This window comes from Salmo trutta, chromosome 40 (genome assembly GCF_901001165.1).
Source record: "Salmo trutta chromosome 40, fSalTru1.1, whole genome shotgun sequence".
In the NCBI taxonomy this organism is placed as follows: domain Eukaryota; kingdom Metazoa; phylum Chordata; class Actinopteri; order Salmoniformes; family Salmonidae; genus Salmo; species Salmo trutta.
In genome coordinates this window covers 14,957,255-14,970,966 of record NC_042996.1, presented here as the reverse complement: position 1 = coordinate 14,970,966, position 13,712 = coordinate 14,957,255, and the positions used below count along the sequence as shown (strand labels likewise).

At 48.2% G+C, this 13,712-nt stretch overlaps 1 pseudogene; it reads right to left on the bottom strand.

Annotated features, from left to right (window-relative positions):
* Positions 1 to 4: 4 nt before the first annotated feature.
* Positions 5 to 6,747, bottom strand: LOC115180495 (optineurin-like; annotated as a pseudogene).
* Between the last annotated feature and the right edge of the window lie 6,965 nt (positions 6,748 to 13,712).

Genomic DNA, 13,712 nt, shown 5'->3' with positions numbered 1-13,712 from the left:
AATATTTTTTTCCATTGCATATTCATATCAAGCCACTGAGTCTGAGTAGAAGTAAAAATAAATGTTATATTTTTTTGGAAAAAGAAAAGCTGCGCCTATTTCACTTTATGAAAATATAAGCTGCTGTTAGACTTTTTTGGGAGGGTACTTAGCCTTCATTTAACTACTGGTTTAACAAAGAAACTTCCTTCACTGACAGTCACTTTTAAGTTGCTGTATAACTCCAAAATGTTCACACAGAGTTCAGTGCAATTAAATTACAATGTTTGAACCTTTTTCCAAGTGTGAGAACACACACAACTAGATGGAGAATACACACAGAAAACCTACCTGAGCCTGAAACACAGAGATGGTCTCCAGCTCCTTCTCCTTCTGATATATCTCCTGCTTCATAACATCTATCTGCTGTTGCTTAGCAGCCAGGGCTTTCTCTGCTGCGTCCAGTCTGGTCTGCAGGTCTCCCACCTCCTTAGTGACCAGTGGCTGGAGGCCACACAGAGGGCAACGGTCAGATTCATCACATTCACCATGCCATACCATTTTGACAAAGGACAAAACAGTGCAATGTGCCAAACTAGACTGATTTCTGTTTAACAGAGGCTAAGTAGTGTGGTCACCTCTCTGTTCTTGCTCTCTTGCTTCAACTCGTTGTAGTCCTCGAATAGCTTGGTGTAGGCATCCTTCAGCTGGGTCAGGTTAGTCCTGAGGAGAGGAGGAGGGGCAACTGACTCATGATGACTAAGGAGTATTTAGATATAGAAACTCATGGCACTGACCAGTGGAAACTGATAGGGGGAGTGGGATGATTTCAAAAGAGGAGCAGGGAATTTCTGTCCCAAGACCCCACCCAAGGGAATGGCCCAACAGTGTCAGAGGGAGTAGGCATATGTCAGAGTGTGTGTGTGTGTGTGCATGCTTGACTGTCGTCCCACCTCTCCTCTCCAGCCTTCCTCTGCTCTAGCTGGCTCTGGGCCTTCATACTGTCCACCTGCAGCTTCAGTCTGTCATTCTCACTTTGTACCTCCTGCTTCTCTACCAGCTGGGCTGTCAGAGTCACCACGTCGCGCTCCACATCCCTACATCTACAGAGAGAGAGGGGGATGGGGAGATAGAGAAAGCGAGGGATAGAGGCAAAGCAAAAGGGTGGTATTGGGGGAAAGGGAATGAGCAAAGGTTAGCATAGTTTGCACATTTTCATTGTCTATGTAGCTCTCCCTCTCTCCTCTCCATCTCTCTCACCTGTCCTGCAGGTTCTTCTTCATGCCCTCTGCCTCGTCCAGTTTGCTCTGAGCCTGCTGTAGCTCACTAAACAGGCTCATCATCTGAGCCTTCAGATCCTCCACCTCTGATGCAGCCTGACACATAACAGACAACAGTCCAACAAACTGACAGTTCTGATCGAGAAGCTAAGGGTTAGGACATTGTAATGGGGAAATGTAAGATGAATAAAGTTAATATCCAGTTAAGAGTAATTAACAATGCTAAGCATATTTATGTTCTCTTTCTGTAATACACATGATTTCCAGTGTTTTATTTGGGAAACTTTCTGGTTGATGGTCACTAGACTTGATACTGAATGTTATGAATTGTTCATAGCTGATGGTGATTGATGCCAGACTGGAGGTACGAGGACACCGATTGTTATTGTATTCTGGGACACTGTGATTCTGTAGCAGCTGATGTTCTGACTTCCTACAAGCCTCTCGGCGGGTGTTTACAGATCATTGGTGCTGTGAGATTAGAATATAAGGGCCTGCTTCTGTGCTTCTGTGCTGGAGGTGTCTCCCTGTTCCAACTTCTATTAAACCACATTGATTTACTTTATCTGTGACTTCTTTTATTCACCTGGAAAATCCCTATTACATACTGTACATTAATACATTTCAATCTCATTAACTTCCCTGCTCTTACAGGGTGAGAGACAGGCTGGGTAAGAGCTTATCTGTGTATCTACCTTCTCCTTCCCAGAGTTCTGTTGGGGCTCCTACTCTGGTTCTGGCTCAGTACCACATGCTGTGGTGGCTAGTGCTGGGGAAAGCACCTCTGGCAGTAGTGAGGTCTGTGTGGAGCTCTCCGTGTTAGTTTCTTTCTCCTCCAGCTCTGTGATTCTGAAAGACATAGGAACATCAGTCTTTTGTTCCACCCAAACATAAGCCTAGGCAGAAATGCGGCCTACCTGGATCTGGTAGCCTGGAGCTCCATTTGTAGCCTCTCCACCCTCTGGGTCTCCTTCCTCAGGGACTGGAGCAGCTGGCTGACAGTCAGCTCCTCAGACTCATGCCTGGATACACTCATGTCATACCTGGGGTCCCTTTCATTATGATACAGGTCCTTTCCAGTATCCTCTCTCTACACACACACACACACACACACAGAGCAGTGCTAAAGTCAGGACACACACCCTTATAATATGGATGGATGGAGTGAGTGAGTGAGTGTTACTCACAGCAATCCTGATCTCTATGAAGGAGTCGTCCTCTGACCCTTGACCTGTCTTGAGCTGGAGTTCAGAGTTCATGGCCACCAGGTCACTCTTCTCAGCCTGCAGACGCACCAGCTGGGCACGCAGTGCCTCCAGTTCTGCAGTCTGATTGGCTGTCTCGGCCTGGAGGTGACACAGCACAGATAAGACAAAAGTCTGCCCAGCATTATACCCATACAATATATATATACAGTGGGGCAAAAAAGTATTTAGTCAGCCACCAATTGTGCAAGTTCTCCCACTTAAAATGATGAGAGAGGCCTGTAATTTTCATCACAGGTACACGTCAACTATGACAGACAAAATGAGGGAAAAAAATCCAGAAAATCACATTGTAGGATTTTTAATGAATTTATTTGCAAATTGTGGTGGAAAATAAGTATTTGGTCACCTACAAACAAGCAAGATTTCTGGCTCTCACAGACCTGTAACTTCTTCTTTAAGAGGCTCTTCTGTCCTCCACTCGTTACCTGTATTAATGGCACCTGTTTGAACTTGTTATTAGTATAAAAGACACCTGTCCACAACCTCAAACAGTCACACTCCAAACTCCACTATGGCCAAGACCAAAGAGCTGTTAAAGGACACCAGAAACAAAATTGTAGACCTGCACCAGGCTGGGAAGACTGAATCTGCAATAGATAAGCAGCTTGGTTTGAAGAAATCAACTGTGGGAGCAATTATTAGGAAATGGAAGACATACAAGACCACTGATAATCTCCCTCGATCTGGGGCTCCACGCAAGATTTCACCCCGTGGGGTCAAAATGATCACAAGAACAGTGAGCAAAAATCCCAGAACCACACGGGGGGACCTAGTGAATGACCTGCAGAGAGCTGGGACCAAAGTAACAAAGCCTACCATCAGTAACACACTACGCCACCAGGGACTGAAATCCTGCAGTGCCAGACGTGTCCGCCTGCTTAAGCCAGTACATGTCCAGGCCCGTCTGAAGTTTGCTAGAGAGCATTTGGATGATCCAGAAGAGGATTGGGAGAATGTCAGATGAAACCAAAATATAACTTTTTGGGAAAAACTCAACTCGTCGTGTTTGGAGGACAAAGAATGCTGAATTGCATCCAAAGAACACCATACCTACTGTGAAGCATGGGAGTGGAAACATCATGCTTTGGGGCTGTTTTTCTGCAAAGGGACCAGGACGACTGATCCGTGTAAAGGAAAGAATGAATGGGGCCATGTATCGTGAGATTTTGAGTGAAAACCTCCTTCCATCAGCAAGGGCATTGAAGATGAAATGTGGCTGGGTCTTTCAGCATGACAATGATCCCAAACACACCGCCCGGGCAACGAAGGAGTGGCTTCGTAAGAAGCATTTCAAGGTCCTGGAGTGGCCTAGCCAGTCTCCAGATCTCAACCCCATAGAAAATCTTTGGAGGGAGTTGAAAGTCTGTGTTGCCCAGCGACAGCCCCAAAACATCACTGCTCTAGAGGAGATCTGCATGGAGGAATGGGCCAAAATACCAGCAACAGTGTGTGAAAACCTTGTGAAGACTTACAGAAAATGTTTGACCTGTGTCATTGCCAACAAAGGGTATATAACAAAGTATTGAGATAAACGTTTGTTATTGACCAAATACTTATTTTCCACCATTATTTGCAAATAAATTAATAAAAAATCCTACAATGTGATTTTCTGGATTTTTTTCTCATTTTGTCCATCATAGTTGAAGTGTACCTATGATGAAAATTACAGGCCTCTCTCATCTTTTTAAGTGGGAAAACTTGCACAATTGGTGGCTGACTAAATTATTTTTTGCCCCACTGTATATATACACACACACTCCATCATTATTTTCCAAGTCTCTTCTTTTGTAATACAAAATCTAGCTAAAACTACAGACAATCATCCATCCTCCAAACATTCATTTCTCTATTAATAAGCTGAATGTCTGGTCTAGCCAGAGAACTGTCATGACGTTGGCCTCTGAGTACAGGGAGGACAGTTGACCCCGTCCCCTTTGTACCATCCCCCAACCTTGCACCCCCACCCAGGCCCTGTGTGAAAGGGTTGTAAAAATTCTAAGAGGAGAATCTCATACCACATGTTTCATAGAGAGACAAAGGAAATTCTTCCAACTCATAGAATTGGAGAACCGAACGACATTTTATGTTCTGGAGAAGGTATGGAAGATTGGTGAAGAGTCCAGCTACGAACTGGTCCGCTTGGTACAATTTTGTGATACTCACAAGAGACAATATAGCCATATTACCATAAAACTGTTTATATAATAGCCTCAGCCATGAGACTTGCATCATAATGGTTGTATAAAATGTAATAATAAGGATAAAGCTATTTGTAATACATTGAGATGCTATGTACTGATGTTAATGTGATAGAATTGGATTTCTGTGCCAAGCTTCACTCAGCCATCGGCACGCCCCCCAAGGGACACAGACAGGACCAGGCGTCATTTGACAAGCCTGTTCTAGGGTCATCTATAAAAACCCCCACCCTGATTTACTTTCTTAAGACCAGGCCTGCACTCCATGGCCAGTAGGTTTTACCATCCAATTCCTCTACTGAAAGTGAACTACACCACGTAGTTAACTTTTACTATCGAGACCGACAGAATAAGAACAAGTCTTTGATATTAATTATTAGTCTGCAGCTAAGTAAATTATATCATCGAACGCGAAGACCAACGAAACACCCATTCTATGACGACATTAATGAATGTCGCTCTGAAAGAGCCATTCTAACCGAGAGAGAGAGAGAGAGAGAGAGAGAGAGAGAGAACTCTCCATCAGAACAGAACTCTTCAAAAAGGATCCCGACGACACTGAGCGTAAATATATATTGATTGCAATTGTTCCCGAATGAGTGAGCGTTCAATTGTCAATTGTAATATTAATGAACTCTGTAGGTGTGCATCCTCAGCTGACTTTTATGATCCATTGTTCAACAGGCCGACCTGCCTGTTAGCCATTAGGGCACATTACGCTACCAATCCTTTGTGACGATAATTACTGTTTGTATGTTTTCTGTTAATTACTTAGTGTAGTAAATAAATTATTTTGAGACAATTGATGTATGGATGATTTTAGTAAAGACTGGGTTCGTGCAGATACAACAATTTACGACGTTTGGAATGAGACTGGACTAGAGGTAAAATACACCATTTAAACCAGAAGATAATCGGCCTATATTATAATATATGTTAAGTTATATTAGGAAAATTATAACTTTGTAATCTGAATATTTTTCTTGGTGCCCCGATCTCCTAGTTAATTACAATTAAACGATTAATCAGTTTAATCGCGTGATAATAATTACAGGGAGTTAATTGATAAACCTATCTTCAGTTTAATGGTACCCAAAGACACGACAGAACTAACCTTGTGAACATAAGCCTTCCCTTTCTCTCACCTGTCCTTTCCCCTCTCCTTCTCCTCCCTCCAGCTCCTCGACCTTCATGCTAAGCTCCTGGTTGTGCGAGGAGAGGGCCTCCACACGGCCGCGCGCCTCATCAAGCCTCCCCTCCAGGAACTCCTTCTCCTCCCTCTGCTTCTCCCTCCACACAGACAAACCCTCGAAGCGCTCCTTCATCGACATGTTAGTCTGCTTCAGCGCCTCTACAGGGGACGATACACAGAGAGTACATTACTGTAAAACACACAATGACAGAGCAGTCAATAACATAATAAGCCATTGCGAGACAATCAGAACCTCATATGCCATAACATCCCAATGTCTCCGCCCCATACAGTAGATTTTCAATAAGCTTTAAGATTGAAACACATTCTGGTCCCCTCTCCATGTCTCACCCTTCAGGTCTCGGTTCTCCTGGATGAGATGGTTCATTTGCTGCAGCGTTTCCTTCAGGGTGCCTGTGGAGGGGATGTGGCCGGGGTGAGAGCTAGGACCCCGGGAGATGTCCCCGTTCATCATGGGGGAGCTGGACGCCATCACTCTACAGCAAGATGAGGCAGTATGGAGACATGCAAGTGGACAATACATTCTCAGACCATGGAATACACTAGAATGAGAATAGGGACTCTGATTCTAGGGAAGGCTAGGACAATCACACTATATATTCTCTAGAGCTGCATGCATCAAAACAACAAACAGCACACGCCGTGTCAGAGGTGTGAAGGAATACTATTGCACAATGACTCATGTACACCGGGCAATAGCCGTTATTGAATAATCTTATCAGCAGCTGTCATGTGTCAGGCGGCTCCTCACAGTGCCCACCAGAGAGAGGCCAGCAGCCTGCCTGAGTTGGCTGGCCACTTTTCATGTCATTTAATAAACTGATAGTATATATGTGTTTCCCAAACTCGGTGGACGTTTTCATTTCTGCCCTAGCACTGCAGAAAGGATTCAAATGATCAACTAATCATCAAGCTTTGGGCAAAAACCAAAATGTGCACCCCTTTGGGTTCCAAGGATCGAGTTTGGGAAACACTGGTTAACCGTTAAGGCACGTGTCAAACTCATTCCCTGGAGGGCCGATTGTCTGCTGGTTTTCCCTTGTACTTGATGAATTAAGGTCACTGATTGGTTAAGAACTCCCATCACTTGGCTGTAGGTCTTAATTGCACACAAATTGAAAGGAGAAACCAAGAACTAGCAGTTTCTCAGCCCTCCATGAAATGAGCTTGACACCCCAAACTAATTTTAAAAATGAATCTCTCCAGAAATAAGTCTCTCACTGTTTCCGCCTGTTATAGACCCCCCTCAGCTCCCAGCTGTGCCCTGGGCGCCATATGTGAATTGATTGCATCTATCTTCAGAGTTCGTTCTGTTAGGCGACCTAAACTGGGATATGCTTAACACCCCGGCAGTCCTACAATCTAAGCTAGACTATTTTGCCTGTCCAAAGAATTTGTGGTAGACGTTCCACTCACAGATCATCAGTGGTGGAAAAACTACCCAATTGTCATACTTGAGTAAAAGTAAAGATACCTTAAGTATCAAAATAATTTCTTGTTTTTTTAAATCTACAGATAATCAGGGTCACACTCCAACACTCAGACATGATTTACAAACAAAGCATTTGTGTTTAGTGAGTTCACCAGATCTGTCACGGGTACTTAGGGCAGGAGGAAGGAGTAGAGTCAAATGCAGGAGATATCGTCCAGTAGCTCGAAATTTATTCACACCCAAACACTAGGTGATCAAAAGGCACTGGGAGTGCACAATACCCAAAAGGGAAACAGGTAATCCACAAAGGGAAAATCACGCACGGGGCGCAGCCCGGCGAGAAAATAAATCCTCCAATATAAAAACGATAGTGTAAACCCGCTGACAAACAAACAATCCCGCACAACACACAACCCCAAAGGAACAAACTAAATACCCCCCCACTAATGACAGAAATGACAACAGGTGCGGACCTAGACAGACAAAACACAATGAACACAGAAACACAGATCGGCGGCAGCTAGTAGACCGGCGACGACGACCGCCGAGCGCCGCCCGGCCGAGGAGGGGCACCATTTTCTGTGGATACTCTGACAGTACCCCTCCCCTGACGCGCGGCTCCCGCAGCGCGGACGGAGACGATGGAACTCCGACGATGGAGCATAGTGGGATCCAAAATGTCCTCCACCGGAACCCAGCACTTCTCCTCCGGGCCGTACCCCTCCCAGTCCACGAGGTACTGCAGGCCCCCTACCCGACGTCGGGAGTCCAGGATGGCCCGGACTGTGTACGCTGGGGCCACCCCGATGTCCAGGGGGGGCGGAGGGACCTCCCGCACCTCAGCGTCCTGCAGTGGACCAGCTACCACCGGCCTGAGGAGAGACACATGAAACGAGGGGTTAATGCGGTAATATGAAGGGAGTTGTAACCTATAACACACCTCGTTTATTCTCCTCAGGACTTTGAACGGCCCCACAAATCGCGGACCCAGCTTCCGGCAGGGCAGGCGGAGGGGCAGGTTCCGGGTCGAGAGCCAGACTCTATCCCCTGGATTGTATACGGGAGCCTCACTGCGGCGGCGGTCAGCGCTCTCCTTCTGTCACCCGATAGCCCGCTTCAAGCATTCCTGGATAGCCCTCAAGGTCTCCTGAGAGCGCTGTACCCATTCCTCCACTGCAGGAGCGTCCGTCTGGCTCTGCTGCCAAGGCACCAGGACCGGCTGATAACCTAATACAACTTGAAAAGGTGACAAGTTAGTGGGGGAGTGGCATTGAGAGTTCTGGGCCATCTCGGCCCATGGCACGAACCTCGACCACTCCCCTGGCCGGTCCTGGCAATATGATCGCAGAAACCTGCCCACATCCTGGTTGATGCGTTCTACCTGCCCATTACTCTCTGGGTGGAAACCCGAGGTCAGGCTGACCGAGACCCCCAGCCTCTCCATAAACAACCTCCACACTCTGGAGGTGAACTGGGGACCCCGATCAGATACGATGTCCTCGGGCAACCCGTAGTGCCGGAAGACATGGGTGAATATGGCCTCCGCGGTCTGTAGGGCCGTAGGAAGACCGGGCAACGGGAGCAGACGGCAGGACTTCGAGAACCGATCCACAACAACCAGGATCGTCGTGTTCCCCTGAGATGGCGGGAGATCCGTTAGGAAATCCACCGAGAGGTGTGACCAAGGTCGCTGTGGAACGGGGAGGGGCTGTAGTTTCCCCTCGAGGCAGGTGCCTAGGAGCCTTGCACTGGGCGCACACCGAACAGGAAGAGACATAGTGTCTTACATCCTCAGCCAAGGTGGGCCACCAGTACTTCCCTTTCAGGCCTCGCACTGTCCGTTCCACCCCAGGATGACCCGAGGAGGGTAAAGTGTGGGCCCATCGGATCAGGCGTTCGCGAACACCAAGCGGAACGAACCTCAGACCCGCGGGACATTGAGGCGGAATGGGTTCTGACTGAACCGCCCGCTCGATGTCCGCATCCACCTCCCATACTACCGGCGCCACTAGACAGGACGCAGGGAGTATGGGAGCGGGATCAATGGTCCTCTCCTCGGTGTCATAGAGACGTGACAGTGCGTCGGCCTTCCGGTTCCGAGACCCCTGAATGTATGAAAGGGTGAACTGGAACCTAGTAAAGAACACAGCCCACCTGGCTTGACGAGGATTCAGTCTCCTCGCTGCCCGGATGTACTCCAGGTTACGGTGGTCGGTCCAGATGAGAAAAGGGTGACGTTCCCCCTCAAGCCAATGTCTCCACACTGTCAAAGACTTGACCACGGCTAACAACTCCCTGTCCCCCACATCGTAGTTGCGCTCCGCCGGGCTTAGCTTCCTAGACAAGAAAGCGCAGGGGCGGAGCTTGAGGAGCACCCGAACACTGTGACAGAACTGCTCCTACCCCACCACGAATGGCAAAGAGGGATCCGGATGCGCCAGCACCGGAGCGTCAGTAAACAGAACCTTCAGATGACGGAAGGCCCTGTCCGCCTCCGCCGGACCACCGCAGCCGCACCGGACCCCCTTCAGCAGTGAGGTAATGGGAGCTGCCACCTGACCAAAACCCCGGATAAACCTCCGGTAATAATTGGCGAACCCCAAAAACCGTTGCACCTCCTTCACCGTGGTAGGGGTAGGCCAATTACGCACAGCCGTAACACGGTCACATTCCATCACCACCCCTGTGGTGGAAATGCGATATCCTAGGAAAGAGACGGCTCGTTTGGAGAACTCACATTTCTCAGCCTTGACGTATAGGTTATGTTCCAGCAGCCACCCAAGCACTCTGCGCACCAAAGCCACATGCTCGTCGCTGATGGTGGAGTAGATCAAGATGTCATCGATGTACACCACCACCCCCTGTCCGAGCATGTCTCGGAGAACCTCGTGCACAAAGGATTGGAAGACAGCGGGAGCATTTTTTAACCCATACGGCATGACGAGGTACTCATAATGGCCAGATGTGGTACTAAATGCGGTTTTCCACTCGTCTCCCTCTCGGATACGCACCAGATTATACGCACTCCTGAGATCTAGTTTGGGGAAGAAGCGCGCCCCGTGGAATGACTCCACTGCCGTAGCAATGAGAGGTAGTGGGTAACTGAACCCCACTGTGATGGAATTAAGACCTCTATAGTCAATGCACGGGCGCAGGCCTCCCTCCTTCTTCTTCACAAAAAAGAAACTCGAGGAGACGGGTGATTTAGATGGCCGTATGTATCCCTGTCTCATGGACTCCGTGACGTAGGTCTCCATAGCCACCGTCTCCTCCTGAGACAGAGGATACACATGACTCCTAGGAAGGACCGCGTCAGCTTGGAGGTTTATCGCACAATCCCCCAGTCGATGGGGTGGTAATTGAGTCGCCTTCGTTTTACTGAAGGCGATAGCCAAATCGGCATATTCAGAAGGAATGTGCACGGTAGAGACTTGGTCTGGACTCTCCACCATGGTTGCACCGATGGAAACTCCTACACACCTACCTGAGCACTCCCTCGACCACCCCCTAAGAGCCCTCTGTCTCCACGAAATCTGAGGGTTGTGAGTGGCTAGCCAGGGGAGTCCCAGTACCACCAGAAACGCCGGGGAGTCGATGAGGTATAGGCTGATACGTTCCACACGTTGTCATAACCAGTGGCACAGTAACCTCCCCCACTTGGCCGGACCCTAGCGGTCGACTATCTAGGACGTGCACAGGGAAGGGGTGGTCCAGCTGAACCAGGGGCATCCCTAACCTATTAGCGACCCCACGGTCCATAAAACTCCCAGCTGCACCTGAATCGACTAGTGCCTTATACTGGGAGTGAGGGGAAAAAAATCGGGAAAACAAACAGAAGTGTACATGTTGTCGACAGGGGGCTCTGGGTATGTCTGGTGCTGACTCACCTGGGGGGGTCGATGTAGTGCTCTGCCTGCCCTCCGGACTCCTGGGGGGACCCCTCCAGCACCGGTCCGCAGTGTGTCCTCTGCGTCCACAGTGGGTGCAGGAGAGGCCCCCCCCTCCGGTCCTCCTCGGAGCAGCTCCTCCTATCTCCATGGGCAGTGGAGCAGGAGGGCTGGGAGGTGGAATGAACAGACCCCGACTACAACGTCCCCGGGTAGCCAGTAGGTGGTCCAGCCTGATGGATAAATCCACCAGCTGGTCGAGGGTGATGGCGTGGTCCGTACAAGCCAGCTCCCGACGGACATCCTCATTTAGACTGCAGCGATAGTGATCCATCAGGGCCCGCTCATTCCACCCCGATCCCGCGGCGAGAGTCCGGAACTCCAAGGCTAAGTCCTGAGCGCTCCTCGTCCCTTGTCTCAAATGAAACAGTCTCTCACCCGCCGCCTTGCCCTCCGGGGGATGATCGAATACCGCCCGGAAGCGACGGATGAACTCCGGGTAGTCGCCCCGAGCCGAGTCTGGGCCCTCCCAAACCGCGTTGGCCCATTCCAGGGCTCTACCCGTAAGACAGGAGACGAGGACGCTCACTTTCTCCTCGTCAGAGGGAGAGGGGCGGACGGTCGCCAGGTACAGTTCGATCTGAGGTAGAACCCCTTACACCCAGCGGCCGTCCCATCAAATTCCCTCGGTGGCGTAATCCGAATCCCACTCGAGCCCACTTCAGGGGGTGTCGGTAGGGGCGCCAGCTGAGCCACTGGAGCTGGTCTGGTGGAGGAGGTACCTCTCTCCCAGCTCTCCAGTCGGGTCAGTATTTGGTCCATTGCCGAGCCTTGGTGGTGGAAGAGGCTGGCGTGCTGCGACACCTGCTCAGCTACTGAAGTTGCTTCGGGTCCTGCTGACTCCATAATAATTGGTGGTGCGGGATTCTGTCACGGGTACTTAGGGCAGCAGGAAGGAGTAGAGTCAAATGCAGGAGATATCGTCCAGTAGCTTGAAGTTTATTCACACCCAAACACTAGGTGATCAAAAGGCACTGGGAGTGCACAATATCCAAAAGGGAAACAGGTAATCCACAAAGGGAAAATCACGCACGGGGCGCAGCCCGGCAAGAAAATAAATCCTCCAATATAAAAACGATAGAGAAGACACGGCCACAGCGTAAACCCGCTGACAAACAAACAATCCCGCACAACACACAACCCCAAAGGAACAAACTAAATACCCCCCCACTAATGACAGAAATGACAACAGGTGCGGACCTAGACAGACAAAACACAATGAACACAGAAACACAGATCGGCGGCAGCTAGTAGACCGGCGACGACGACCGCCGAGCGCCGCCCGGCCGAGGAAGGGCACCATTTTCTGTGGATACTGTGACAAGATCAGAGGCAGTAGGGTTGACTAGGGATTTTCTCTTTAAGTGCGTGAATTAGACTATTTTCCTGTCCTTCTAAACATTCAAAATGTAACGACTACTTTTGGGTGTCAGGGAAAATGTATGGAGTAACAAGTATTATTTTCTTTAGGAATATAGTGGAGTAAAAGTTGTCTGAAATACAAATAGTAAAGTAAAATAGATACCCCCCAAAACACTACTTTACACCGCTGCAAATTACTCGCATATCGCCAATAAAATCATAGAAAATTGTATACCTAGTGTATACTTAGTTTACATTTGTTGAAATTATTATACACATGATTTGATATGTTTATTTCATTTTATTGACTGGCGCCTCTAAAGTAGGAATGGCTCATTTTAATATAGGCAACAGCCGTTGTGCTAATATTTGCACACAGTTGGTGAATGTCAAACATGGTTTGTGCTATCGGGATCCGAGATCAAGAACATATTGAATTTGAAAGGTTAAAGTAAGAGTTAGAGGTTAGATTACGGTGAGTCCCAAAGAACCCGGATTGTACTAACGGAACAAACATCTGAAGATATTTAACCTTTATTTAACTAGACTAGTCAGTTAAGATCAAATTCTTATTTACAATGACGGTCTACCAAAAGACAAAGGTGCCTATTGTGGGAATGGGATTAAAAACAAAAAATATATAAAAAAATGACAAAACACACTACATGAAGAGAGATTTATAACATCGCATGGCAGCAACACAACACGGTAGCAACACAACATGGTAGCAGCACAAAACAGGGTATAAACATTATTGGACACCGACAACAGCACAAAGGGTAAGAAGGTAGAGACAATACATCACACAAAGCAGACAACTGTCAGTAAGTGTCCATGATTGAGTGTTTGAATTAAGAGATTGAGATAAAACTGTCCAGTTTGAGTGTTTGTTGCAGCTCAAACTGCTTTATAGCATAGATATAAAGCAGATTCTGTTCTATATCCATGGTGGGTACTCTGTTGCATTTTTTTCAGGTGGATCAGAGTTTTATACTCTAGATGTGTGTGCAACAACAAAGACAGACAAACATCC